The sequence below is a fragment of the Atta colombica genome, unplaced genomic scaffold, assembly GCF_001594045.1.
Source record: "Atta colombica isolate Treedump-2 unplaced genomic scaffold, Acol1.0 scaffold33, whole genome shotgun sequence".
NCBI lineage: Eukaryota > Metazoa > Arthropoda > Insecta > Hymenoptera > Formicidae > Atta > Atta colombica.
The window spans coordinates 1,387,917-1,400,184 of NW_017259437.1; positions in this window are offsets into that span (position 1 = coordinate 1,387,917).

The window sequence follows — 12,268 nt, forward strand, 5'->3', positions numbered from 1 at the left end:
GAATTATATTTTGTCACTACATTTTACGATACATTGTACGATAATAATTTTAATCATTTAGAAGTAATTTACTTATTACAACAATAAAATTACATGAGAAACGAGAATCTATGCAAGTTTAATAGTTTTCAACTACTATTGTTTCTCATCGTGGTTAATGCAGGTCTCTCGTGATTCACTGAAGTTAGCACTAGAGCTTCAATTAGCACTAGAAACATCATCATAAAAAGATGCAAGCAACTTAGATAATTAACAAAAGATACGATAATAAAATTACCATTGTACATATCTTCTGCGCAAGCTCCATTTTTTAAATGTTAAATGTTAAATTATAATGGCAAATTATTGTACGAAAATAGAATCAATCTTTTTTAAATCTTATTTATTGAGATTTACAATTTTGTTAAATGTTCAAATAAAACTAAAGTTAAAATTTTATTGCTCCATATTATAAAATATATGAATGAAAATAAACGACTTGCCAAATCTCATAAAATGACAGAAGCTAATATCGCGAAATAACACATTTTATTGTGGACCATTTATTAACGGTGCGAAATTCACTTATTATCGCAATTTTCTTTTGAGAGAAATGAGAGCATTGTGAGCCACATAGGATTCCGTTTTGTGTTCCAAGTTGACCAATGTACAGCAAAACCGCGAGGAAGAAAGTGATCATAGTTGGTTTAGGGATCGCTTGCGTGCACGCAATTGTGGATACTGTATAGTTAGATAGCTATCTAAGATAGTTCAACTTCTTGGTTTCTTTCCTGATTAATTTACCTCCCGCGCTAAAATAATTATGATGAATATGCCCAGAAAATACCAAACGCCTTAACATTTACACTATTAAAATTGCAATACCAAGAAGGATATTAACGTGGTTTATTCAGCAGATTATTTATGATAAATAGGATTTAGAAGTATGACTTGATATTTTTACTGGAAGTATAAAAATATTCATTTTCATATTCTATTGTGATCTCAAGCAAGAGATCCTCAAGCAAGAGATTGGACATCATTTAGACAACTTTTGATTAATTCGCTTGGTCCACCATTTTCAGAATGATGCTTAAGATATAAAATAAGATAGACGTATAAGATATAATGAAATGCATGGATATCTATTTCATTTTATCTTTGGTCTGCCATATTTAGGATATATTTTAGGACATCTAATCTTTTACTAGAAAATTTCTATCATGAATCTATTCTACAAACTTAAATTTTTATTCAATATGATACGTTTTTTTTATTGTTGCAATTTTAATGATCAATATAATTAATATCTATGTTGTATTTAATTAATATTTAATATAAATATGTCATTTTTGTTTTATATTACCGTTAAAATTATTTTTATTGTCTTTAATCTTAAATCTATGCACTAAATAATTTTTTTAATTTAAATATGCTTTAAAAAAGAAATGAAGGAAATAATTTATACTACCGTTCAAAATTATTTACTTACTCCAATTTTTGTATATGTGTTTTTATACATCTGAATAAGCAATAAGTTAAATCGTTATTAAAGTTAATCTTACATTAAGTGAAGCTTAAGAATCCTTGTACCAATTGAAAAAAGTACGTTCGCACTTTGCGCGAACTTTTACTCGAAGTTTCAAGTCGAAGAATTGCAGAATTGCAACACGTTTCCTCGAACTTTTACTGTATTAACTTTGACGTAGCGAGAATGGATTACGAAAAATCGATTGTTTTTTTCGCGAGCAGAACAAGTGTTGAATATCAAACATTCGGAAAAATTCAGCTCTTATCGAGATAAAATCCTTTTACCTCTGAACAAAGTTTCGATATGAAAGCCATTTGGGAAATTCTAACGAAATTCTCCTTAAAGTTTAGAGAAAGAGAATAAACTTTTTATATTCCTTTACACTATCAAGACATTGGATAAGAGTAATGGTTTGTCAATTCTATCGAAGAGTATTATCCACAAGGCGTGATGCATTTAGGAATATTTGAAATTACTTAAAAGCCATTTCTTTTCATATCTTGTTGGTCGTAATAGCTGCCCTTCAATATTGATATCTCAATACAACAAAATTAAAGGAAACATTACTTCTTCGAATATAAGTAGCTAATCACGTAATTAAGTTTAACATAAACAAAAGTAAGAAAAAGCAAATAAAAAAGTAAAAAATATCATTTATATTCATGAACGAATGATACGGATCTATTGCAGCATATTCGTGGAGATCCGATCATACTTTTGAGCACGGAACGATTATAATGGTGCTCGTGGCATGTAATTTTAACGACGCAGCATTCGAGTGGCGTTTTAATGTATTGTACGCTTTCTCTGATGGCTTAATGTACTCGCTTTTAATACTCGCTTTTTTGTGTTTTCTCTCAAAGAATCATCTTTGGATCGAATTTAAAAAAATATTTGTATAGATACAATATATAATATATGATATGTTTCCAAAGTATTGCGAATCAACTGATCAATCAATTTCTAAGATAATTAATGTTAATAAAATACAATATAAAGTAAAGTAGAACAGAGTATAAAACAAGAACAGAATAGAAAATGAAACACTAATTCAGCGAAACTAACCTCACCGAGAAACGGAACTAAAAGTTCCCCGAGGAACTTTAAAGTATACATGCGACACTATCACTAGAATTTTGAAACGTAAAGAAGTTTTTAACTATATAAATTTTTAATGTTTGCCAATCTCATGTTAAGAGAAAGCTTGATTAATGATTTTAATACTATGAAATATTACATTTGAAAAACTCGTGCAAGAACTTATTTACGGAAAGAATCTAAATATTTTCAGAAGTATCTTCAAATATTTTTTGATTGTGGATCAAGATGAATAGAAACAGCGAAATGCAGTCAGCCATGCAAATTTTGGAAGATTATTTTCTTAATCAAAAAATCCAAAAACCAGAGCGAATAAGAGTTAGCATGGTAATTAATAAAATAAATAGAATAAAGATTTATGATTACATCTTGCGTATTAATTATCACGCTGATTCTCATTCGCCCTCGTTTTCGAATTATTGATTTTGGAAAAGTCTGTAAGAAGATTACATTATTATTATTTTCTTATTTTATACAGGTTTTAAGATGCTAGTAGCATTAAATAAACAATCAAGATTAATTTGGGAAGATTATTATTTCAGTTATTGTATTGCACCCGAAAGTAATCGGCGCGTATCACAGATCTGAGACAAATTTATTTAATTACATTTACTTAGAGAAAATGACTTTTAAAAAATATATATAGCATTATTTTTCTGAAATCAAATAAAGAGTCACTGAACAGTTTTGTCTATGAATAAGTAGCACAAAAATTATACACGCTGATAAAAATACTTTCTAATAAAAAATAAGATTCTTTTTATAATACACTTTTGTCATATTGTTTATGTTTGGATACCTCTAAATTGAAAATGATTAATTTTTTAACATAATGTTTTCTCTTTTTTTCTAGCTTTTAATGTAAATCCAGAGAATTCAATTCGTTTTCAAATCACAGAAATTCGATTCTGTTCAATTCATCGTAAAGATTTCAAATTCGATTTGATTCGATTTCACAAATGCTTGATTCATCCATTTCTAATTTTAATATACATTAATTTTTTTGTTTTGCTTTTGACGTAATTTACCTGAAGCGTGCACAATTTCCTGAGCGTCCTTTCCGGATCGAGGATATACTCAATAAATCGGTAAAGAATTATTTCTCTTCGCACAGGATATGCGCGCACAATAGAAATTGTGATTGAACGACATCCCGAGTTTGTCGTTGAATGCAACCGATATACTGGGATATCAAGTCAAAAAAGGCGCAAACAACCACGGTCATTCCATCCCCTCTGCACGGTTTTCAACCGATGAATCATAAGGTTGTCGAGGGACTTCACCGTGTGAAACAAAATGTGTATACTGGGTACAATTGAATGCAGTGCACACGAATTGAGTGACCCCCCAAGTTCACCTGCCTTCGTTCTTTGACGCACCTGGTCGCAGTGATTCGCTATGCAAAAAGTAGTACGACGCGCGCTATCGTCTTCCTTTTCACTAATATTGTAATGATAAAATTTTCAAATTCTATTGCAGAAATTTTCTAATTTTCTTTGACATACAATTTTATTTAAATGTAAATTAACAATTGTTTGGAACATGAATTTCTTGTAATTTATATAATTGAATTTATGTACGTAATATCAAATGTTGAAATATCAAAAATATCATTATCAAACCTTTAAATAATGAATGAAGACACTTTTTGATAATTAATTTATAATATATCTCGAGCATTATTATTATCGATAATTATTTTGTTTATCAGTATTCGTACTCGTTTCAAATATTGCGAATGATAATTATCAGTAGAAGCAATTATACAAATATAATAATTGCATTCAACTGTAAAACTTTCGTACGTGAAATGATTCTTCACCGATTGTTCTTCCGCTTCTCACCGTTTTCCACGAAACACTTTGAGAATCAATTATGTACTAACCGATGATACGCAGATGAAATCAATTAAGCTTGATTACCTGAAACGTCATTAAGGATTCCGCATAGCCGACGATCCGCAGTTTATCGCGAGAGAACTACGGAGAAATTGATGCTTTACACCAGAAACGTGACGTGAAAGCGAGTAGTAATGTGAAGTGATACGTATGTAATTTAATCCTCGGTCATTGACATTTAAAAATTTAAAGTTGCTTAATTCACTTTCCACTAATAATGAGAAGGAATACTAATATGCCACTGTTAAGGAACATTAAATTTTATTATTTTTGCCATAATATAATTTATCTTTCTTCATTTACGGATCCTCTCATTTATTCATCGATACTTTTTTAATAGCAAAATTTAATTAAATTATTAATAAACGTTCAATTAAGTGATTAAGAGAGAGAGAGAGAGAGAGAATTCGGATCTTTAAAGACAATTAGAAAATAGGTATTTTCTTTATTATAGTATTATAGTATAAAAAAGTACATCATGATGAAATCTTTTTAGACAAATATTTCTTTAGCTAAACAATTGTAGACTCGCTTAGCGAATCAACAATTAGCTTTTTGTATTTATATGTACATTTTCTATCGCAATTTATATATGCGAGCATAGCAAAGCAGGTATTCAAAACTGGGTCTTGAATGGACCAAGAATCGCTCTTACCTAATCTAGCCATCGATTTTAATGTTACCGCTTCAAGGATGGTTGCTTTCTTTACGTAACGATGCGCTCATCGTGAAAAAAAACATTGTCTGTGTAATAAAGTTATTATTACATAAGAGCAAGAGGATCTTCGCGAAGCCAATCGCAAATTGTATCTAAGTCGAAAGCATAACAAAGTCCAGGACTTCATCAATCACATGAAGCCTCCGTGTTGACGAATATTCGCGTCAGCATCTCGTTAGAACAATTGGACGGAAACTTTGACGAATGATTTAAATTTTATGAACCGACAATGAATCATACTATTTATTTGTTACAACAAATAAAGATAAGAAAGTAGAACCGATTATTTCGTGATTTTTCTGCTACGATGGAAAGGTCAGGAAACGAGGCCACGAACCGACAGGAAGTTACACAATAGAGAGCACGTTCCTATTCTCACAAGGGAAATTCTGTATATGTTGATAATGTTTTTTAATGAGGACTTGATTTTCTCGTTGTACTGATCAACGATTTCCTTTCGAGTATTTCATCTTACGGGATGTTCATCTTATGAACATCGGATGATAAAAGTCTTGTATTTTCATACGATGAAAGTAAATCTCGTTGCAAAATATATCAAAGCAGTACGTTTAAAGGAGCTTTATCTACGTTATAAGGTGATTACAAAAGCCTATTTCTCTGCTGATCGTGAAATTACGCGTATGTTGCAAATTGCCACGCTAATGCACCATTTTAAACATTTTGAACACATCTTGTCTACGTTTTACCAAGCGGAATTTGATGACGGTTTGCAGTAAGAACTGAGGCAAACGAGACAACTCCCAGAATAATCCAGTGATATTTTGAGATGACGGCGGACGTCATTACGGACTCTCGTTTTGCTGATGGACTAAGTTTATATCGTAGAATAGTTGCGTTATGACATGTTACAAACAACCATTGCGATATTGAATAAAAAGTTGATCATTAAATTGGTATAAATCTTTATTTAATTTTTTGTCATCTGTTATTTACAACAAATCGAGAGTTCAGAAGACGTAATTTATTTATATCTTTAAATTCAAAACTATTGCCAAAAACTCGGCATTAGCCTTATTTTACTTTTTTGGATTTGCTCTTTTAACAATATATTAGTATATAATTGTTTAGATATTGTGTAAAAAATGTGTATTAATTAAATTTTTAAATATGCAAATTTTACATATCTAAAATATCTTTGATAACATTTTTCTAAAAAAATATTGTGCTAACCTGGTAAATTTTTTTAATAATTTCTGATGCATATAATCTAATATTTAGTGAGGAGAGTTAACTTACAAATAATGCATGGAATTTCTTGCAATTTTAAATTATAATACCCACACCCATAAAGCTATTTTTCTACACTTTTGCAACATGATGATGACTCATTAATGTAAAAAATTTTTATTTTAATAAAACAAGTTATTAATAAAAATATAACAATTTTGTATAATAAAATCGAAGACTTCATTTAAAAAAGGCTGTATAAAAAATATTGACACAGATATTCTCTAAAATTTTTTATATTTCTGTCCTATATTTTTCCATTTTTATGAATTTTTTTCCATACTTTTCTATTTTCTTTTTAGAGAATTTATCAAAAAAGCAATAAGATTAAATGAACAAAATGAATTTAAAAAATCTTAAAAACGTTAGTGGAATTAAAAAACGAAATATTTAACCGCCTGTACAGTCTTTTTAGAATAAACGTCTCTATCATTTGCAATCTACCTCGGTGTTCCCATATCACGGTCGACGAACTCCATCGTCACCTGGCAGTAGACAATCTTGACAACGTACATCGCGGTTCGAGTCGCTGCAGCACTTCGCACTGACGACACTTCGCACCGTTGGTCCTCTCCTCGCGTTGCGAGTGATTTCCGATGTGCAGGAGACACACGCGGCTTGTCAAGCCCTTTGTGTAATATGCACGTGTGCGTACGTATCACCAGGAGAGAGGAACAGGGAGAAACGGTTGGAAAAGGAGGGAAACGGAGAGAAACTGAGAGAGAGATATTCGGACGCAAAGACGGATATCCGGTGTTCCGCTACTACGATCACGCTGCCGCGCGAGTCGCGCGCTAATTAGCGATACCTCGATGGATCGCGCGGATTGTTTGACGTAGATTGATCCTGTTGAATAGTTGTCTAATATCGCTTTGATAAATATCGTAAATCAATATTGTTATACATACATGAAAGAGGATATTATCTCAGAATTAATTATTGCAACTACATTTCTGATGTCTTTCTTTCGATTATCATAATATATCAATATTGTTAGATATATTTATCTGAAAATATGTTCATGTTAAAACGTAACGTTACAACTATACATGTACATATATACGTTCGAATTACTTTACAGTATAATTACTCCTAATGAAATCTAATTGAGTAATAGCAAACACGATAATCTGGAAACACAACCAGGTTGAATCTATCTAGGAGATAGTCCGCCAATTTAACTCTGAGATAGAAATTTTGTTATTGAAGCTCTGTTTAAGATGCACCGCATTCATTAAATTTACACGAAGCATTCTAATTAAATTAACAAAACAAGTAAAGGTTTGCAAAATTGTTATTTACAACGACAGCTTTTATGGCGAAAATTAACCTTGTACACTTAGAGCTATAAGTCGATACAATTTTTCTGGATTGTGTGCGCTTGTTTTAATTTTACAGGATTAATTGAAACAGATTACACAGCATAGTTGGAAAGTATTTATAACTGAATGATATTGCAAAACACCAACGCGCATGAATCTTTATTTGGTTCTCAAAATAAAACGGGAATTCTCTCCTCATAAAAAAAAAAACGTTCAAAGTCGCGTAATTAGACCACAACTGTGTTAATAAGCTTTGCCTAACCGTGGCAATACGGCAGTAATTAGCTATTAACTATTACTAATTGTAACGCATCGTCTGAGAAACTGTGAGACGAACGGGACTTCAGATCTCAAAATGCAGAAGCTCGGAGTGGCACGAGCTAAATTTTCCGAAGATCTTCTAAATTATTCGTGGCAACCTTGTCCCAGTTTAAATTGACTATTTTATCTCGGTTTTTTGCGATCATACAGAATAATCCAAAGGAAAGCTGTATGTATATTGCTTTTAAACACAATATTTTCTATTTTGTTCATATATGTGTTAGAAGTGGAACTTTTTGAAATTCCATACAGGAAGAATAAATTTTATCTGTCTGTTTACTACTAAATATACAGGTAGAATAAAAGCAGGTAATGTTAGGGTTATTGATATAGAATAGAGATTTATTTTTTAAAGAAAGTACTCTAGTGGCAATCGTTGAAAGTTGTTAACAAACGTTATAATAAAATAGCGAACTGGATGTAACAACGATTTTTTTTCAATATAAGCATTTATTTTTATTTTGTTTATTTTCATTTTTATTTCTGTGGAGATATTATAGGGTTGTCTTAATCCTGTTTCTACAAGTTCAAATTCTTTAATATTTAAACGTTTTCAGTAATGTATAAATAATGTTACAATATATATATATATATAAAATTATAATTCACTTGTTAATACTGAAGCTTTAATTTTTGGAAACTTTCATTAACTTTTATTTAGACATTATAGCTAATAATATGTTTCTCAAGAGTTCTACATAACTAACGTAAATTCTTAACATACACATTTATATCGGAATAATTTAGAAGAACAAATATTCTCATTATCTGTTTTTACCCTACAATCATAATTATTGCAACTATGAAAGAAATTTCGTTGAATAAGAATGAATCGAGACAAGATTCGATTTTGTATATTCACAGGAAAATTACCGTAATTCTGAAACTTTTCCGACGCTTGAATAATTAGTGAATTGTCGGTCCAGATAAAGAAATGTTCTCTAACATAATTATTGGAGCATCTTCATCAGTCTTTAATATTACTCGGTACAAAGCCGGAGGACATAACTAGCAATTAATTAATAAGAAAGATATGAAATTTTAGATGCTTTATTAGTGAAATGAATCATTTCGGAAGCTAAAATTAACCTCCTGCATGTTCCGAATTTTGTCTCGAGTATCTACATCGCTCGTGTGTCTCGCATATAGCGAACACTTCCTGCGTTGCATTATTAAGGACTTCACTACTTACCGATGGCACTTCTGTCTCTGTCGCTCCTGCATCCATAATGCCTCACCAAGATTATGAGTCCCGCTCTGCACACCGCCCATGGTCGACCGCGAAGAGACCTAAATAGAAATTCACATTTAATGGTGGAGTGATATCATGTGAATGGATACGCTGGTATTTCGTTGTTTACACATCTTGTAAACATTCAAAATGTATAGTGCATTAATTACATATTCTACGTTATTGTTAAATTTATAGACTCACATTCAGTATGCGTTTGTAACATTGTTAATGCACATTTAGCATCTATAATTTACGTTACATTATACCATAGAATTTCAGAAATAAAAGCCCATTTATTAATAAAAACGCACATTTATTAATAAAAACTTTTGAATACGAACCATAATGTCAAATTATACTCAATTTCATTTTTAATCATTTGTATAGGTCGTCATTGTTCCTATTCAATATGTCATTAATTTAATTAAAACAATGAAGTTAAACAATGTAACTCAAAAAATGTATTAAATTTGACTAAAAAATTTAATTTATTCTTTATTAAATACGTTATACATATAATAAATATTTATTAAATTTTTTGCATTAAATGCATATGAACTGCATTATTTACTTTAAAACTAAGCAATTCAATTACAGAAATGGTTGATTTATATTTTGACATTCATGGATGTTAAAAATGACAAAATATTATTTACTCAAAAAATTAGGTTACTATTATTCTTTTGTTATTAGGTGTAGTAAAAAGAAATTCATTATTTTTGCATGAAATTGAATGGAAAAATAATGGATTTCTTTTTACTACACCTAATATATAAGTATGCGCTTATCGGCTATAGGTATATCTCTTTATTTAAGTGGTTTGATTGGAAAACTATAAACGCTGATAAATCTCTTGAAAAGAATGCATCAAGTATCGGAAAATACAATAAAATCAAGTATTATTAATACATAGCACTGATTATTATTTATTCGCAACCGATTATTAATATTGAATCAAAATATATGTACTTTGCATTTGCGAGTTGGCAAACAAGAAAATGCTGGATGAATATTAATATCGATATTTTATAAATTAGCGAAACAAAATGAACAGAATCAATTCTAATATTTTTATTTGTTGCTCATTTGTTGCTAAATAGCTGCCAAGAAAAAAATTTGCTCTATAATTTTCCTTTAAAAATGATGTTCCGCTAAAGAAAGATTAAGTTAGCGGAACGATACATATCTAACGAAATTGTAACAATAGGAATTTGAATGTAGGAATTTGTTATTAATTTGTTACAGTTGAAATATTCAAATAATATTAAGAATTATACTTTATACAAAACTTAGATATTTCGATAAACAATAAATTAGCAATAAATTCCTACATTATTGTTAAGCATAATTTTGTACTTTTATATATAATGTTTCGCTAACTTCCTTCTTAAAAAAATGATGTTCCTTTTACAGAACATTATCTTTCCAAGAAAACTTAAAGTTTTTTCTTTGACAACTTTTTAGCAACAAATAAAAATGTTAGAATTGATTCTATTCACTTTATCGCTTTATAAGACGTTCAATATCGAGGAAATCCGCAGTGAAAAGTTAAATAAGCTCGACGCGGATCATTACGAACTTCGGTAATACTTCTGTAGCGCAAAAATACAAGCGAAAAGTATAGTATCATTTAAAATACTCTTAGAATTGCGCACTAAGAATCTTAGCAGCAAAAACTTTGAAAGCTCTTACTAGTGTTAAAGATAGTTACTGTAAAATAAATGTATGTTTTCTTTGGGATTCCTCCACTTTTCATAATTTAAAACCTCATTAAAAATTGTATTATGTACTATGTGTTGCCTGTTACAATCTAAGTCTACGTTATCTTTTTTGACACGGATAACAAAGGATACATTTGTTAATCCATAAATATATATTTGATGTACAATTATATAATACATAATCAGTTGGTATAATAACACATTCAGTCTATATATAACAGCATAATCGGTCAATTTTATACATCTTTAAACAAAGCGGACGTCAGCAAAACGATGTAATTCGATTCTTTTTCTGTGCTGTTTGTCTACGTAACAGCTGTCGATCGCATAACTAACGACGTGAAAGGCATCGTTTAAAAGCATTGTCAACCTTGTTTTCGAACATATTTAGAGTTCACTCGGCGTTACGAGTAGTGGATTATTCAATTTTTGCCAAAAGACTGAGCACAAAAATATAGAATTTGACGTAGAAAATACGTCAAATGCTGTATTTTCTCGTGATGTATTCATATGTATCTCAGGAAAGTATGTAATATTTTAAAAAGATTCAAGTAAAATTGAAAGGCTCTGCCCAGCTCTACCTGCTACACGTGCCCGCGGCACGAGCTAAAAATCGTTTATCCCTACTCTTATTCTTATCGACTTCTCTTGCAGCATGAATTTTTGTACCATGACTCGTTACTAGATGGCGTGCTTTCCCGTGAATAAGATCGATCCAAGAGGTATATAAATTCAAGGCAGTACGAACTATTAATTGCGAACATAGAGATATTTCAGCGTTAACTTTTTCGAGAAAGGGTCTTAACCGTCAGGTTCTGACCCACTATAAAATCAAATAAGCGCGATAGTGTTCAGTTTTCATTGTATATTTATGATTATTTCTCGTAGATATTTTAAAAATTAACTTGCAAGAGAACACACGTTACAACGACAAAATATACTTGATTTTGACTCCGATTTTTAATAACTTTTGAATATAATAAATAAAAAAAATTTTTTTAATCCAAATATTTTATCTATATTAAAAAAACGTTATTATTTATTATTATTTTTGTAATATTCTTGAAATTAATTCAACTTTTATTTACAATATTTTTTTTACACTTTTATTTAAAAAATATTTTAAATAAAAAATGAATAAGAGTTTTAAGAGTATTTTATAATAATCATTAAAATTTTTTATCTTTATAAATAAAAC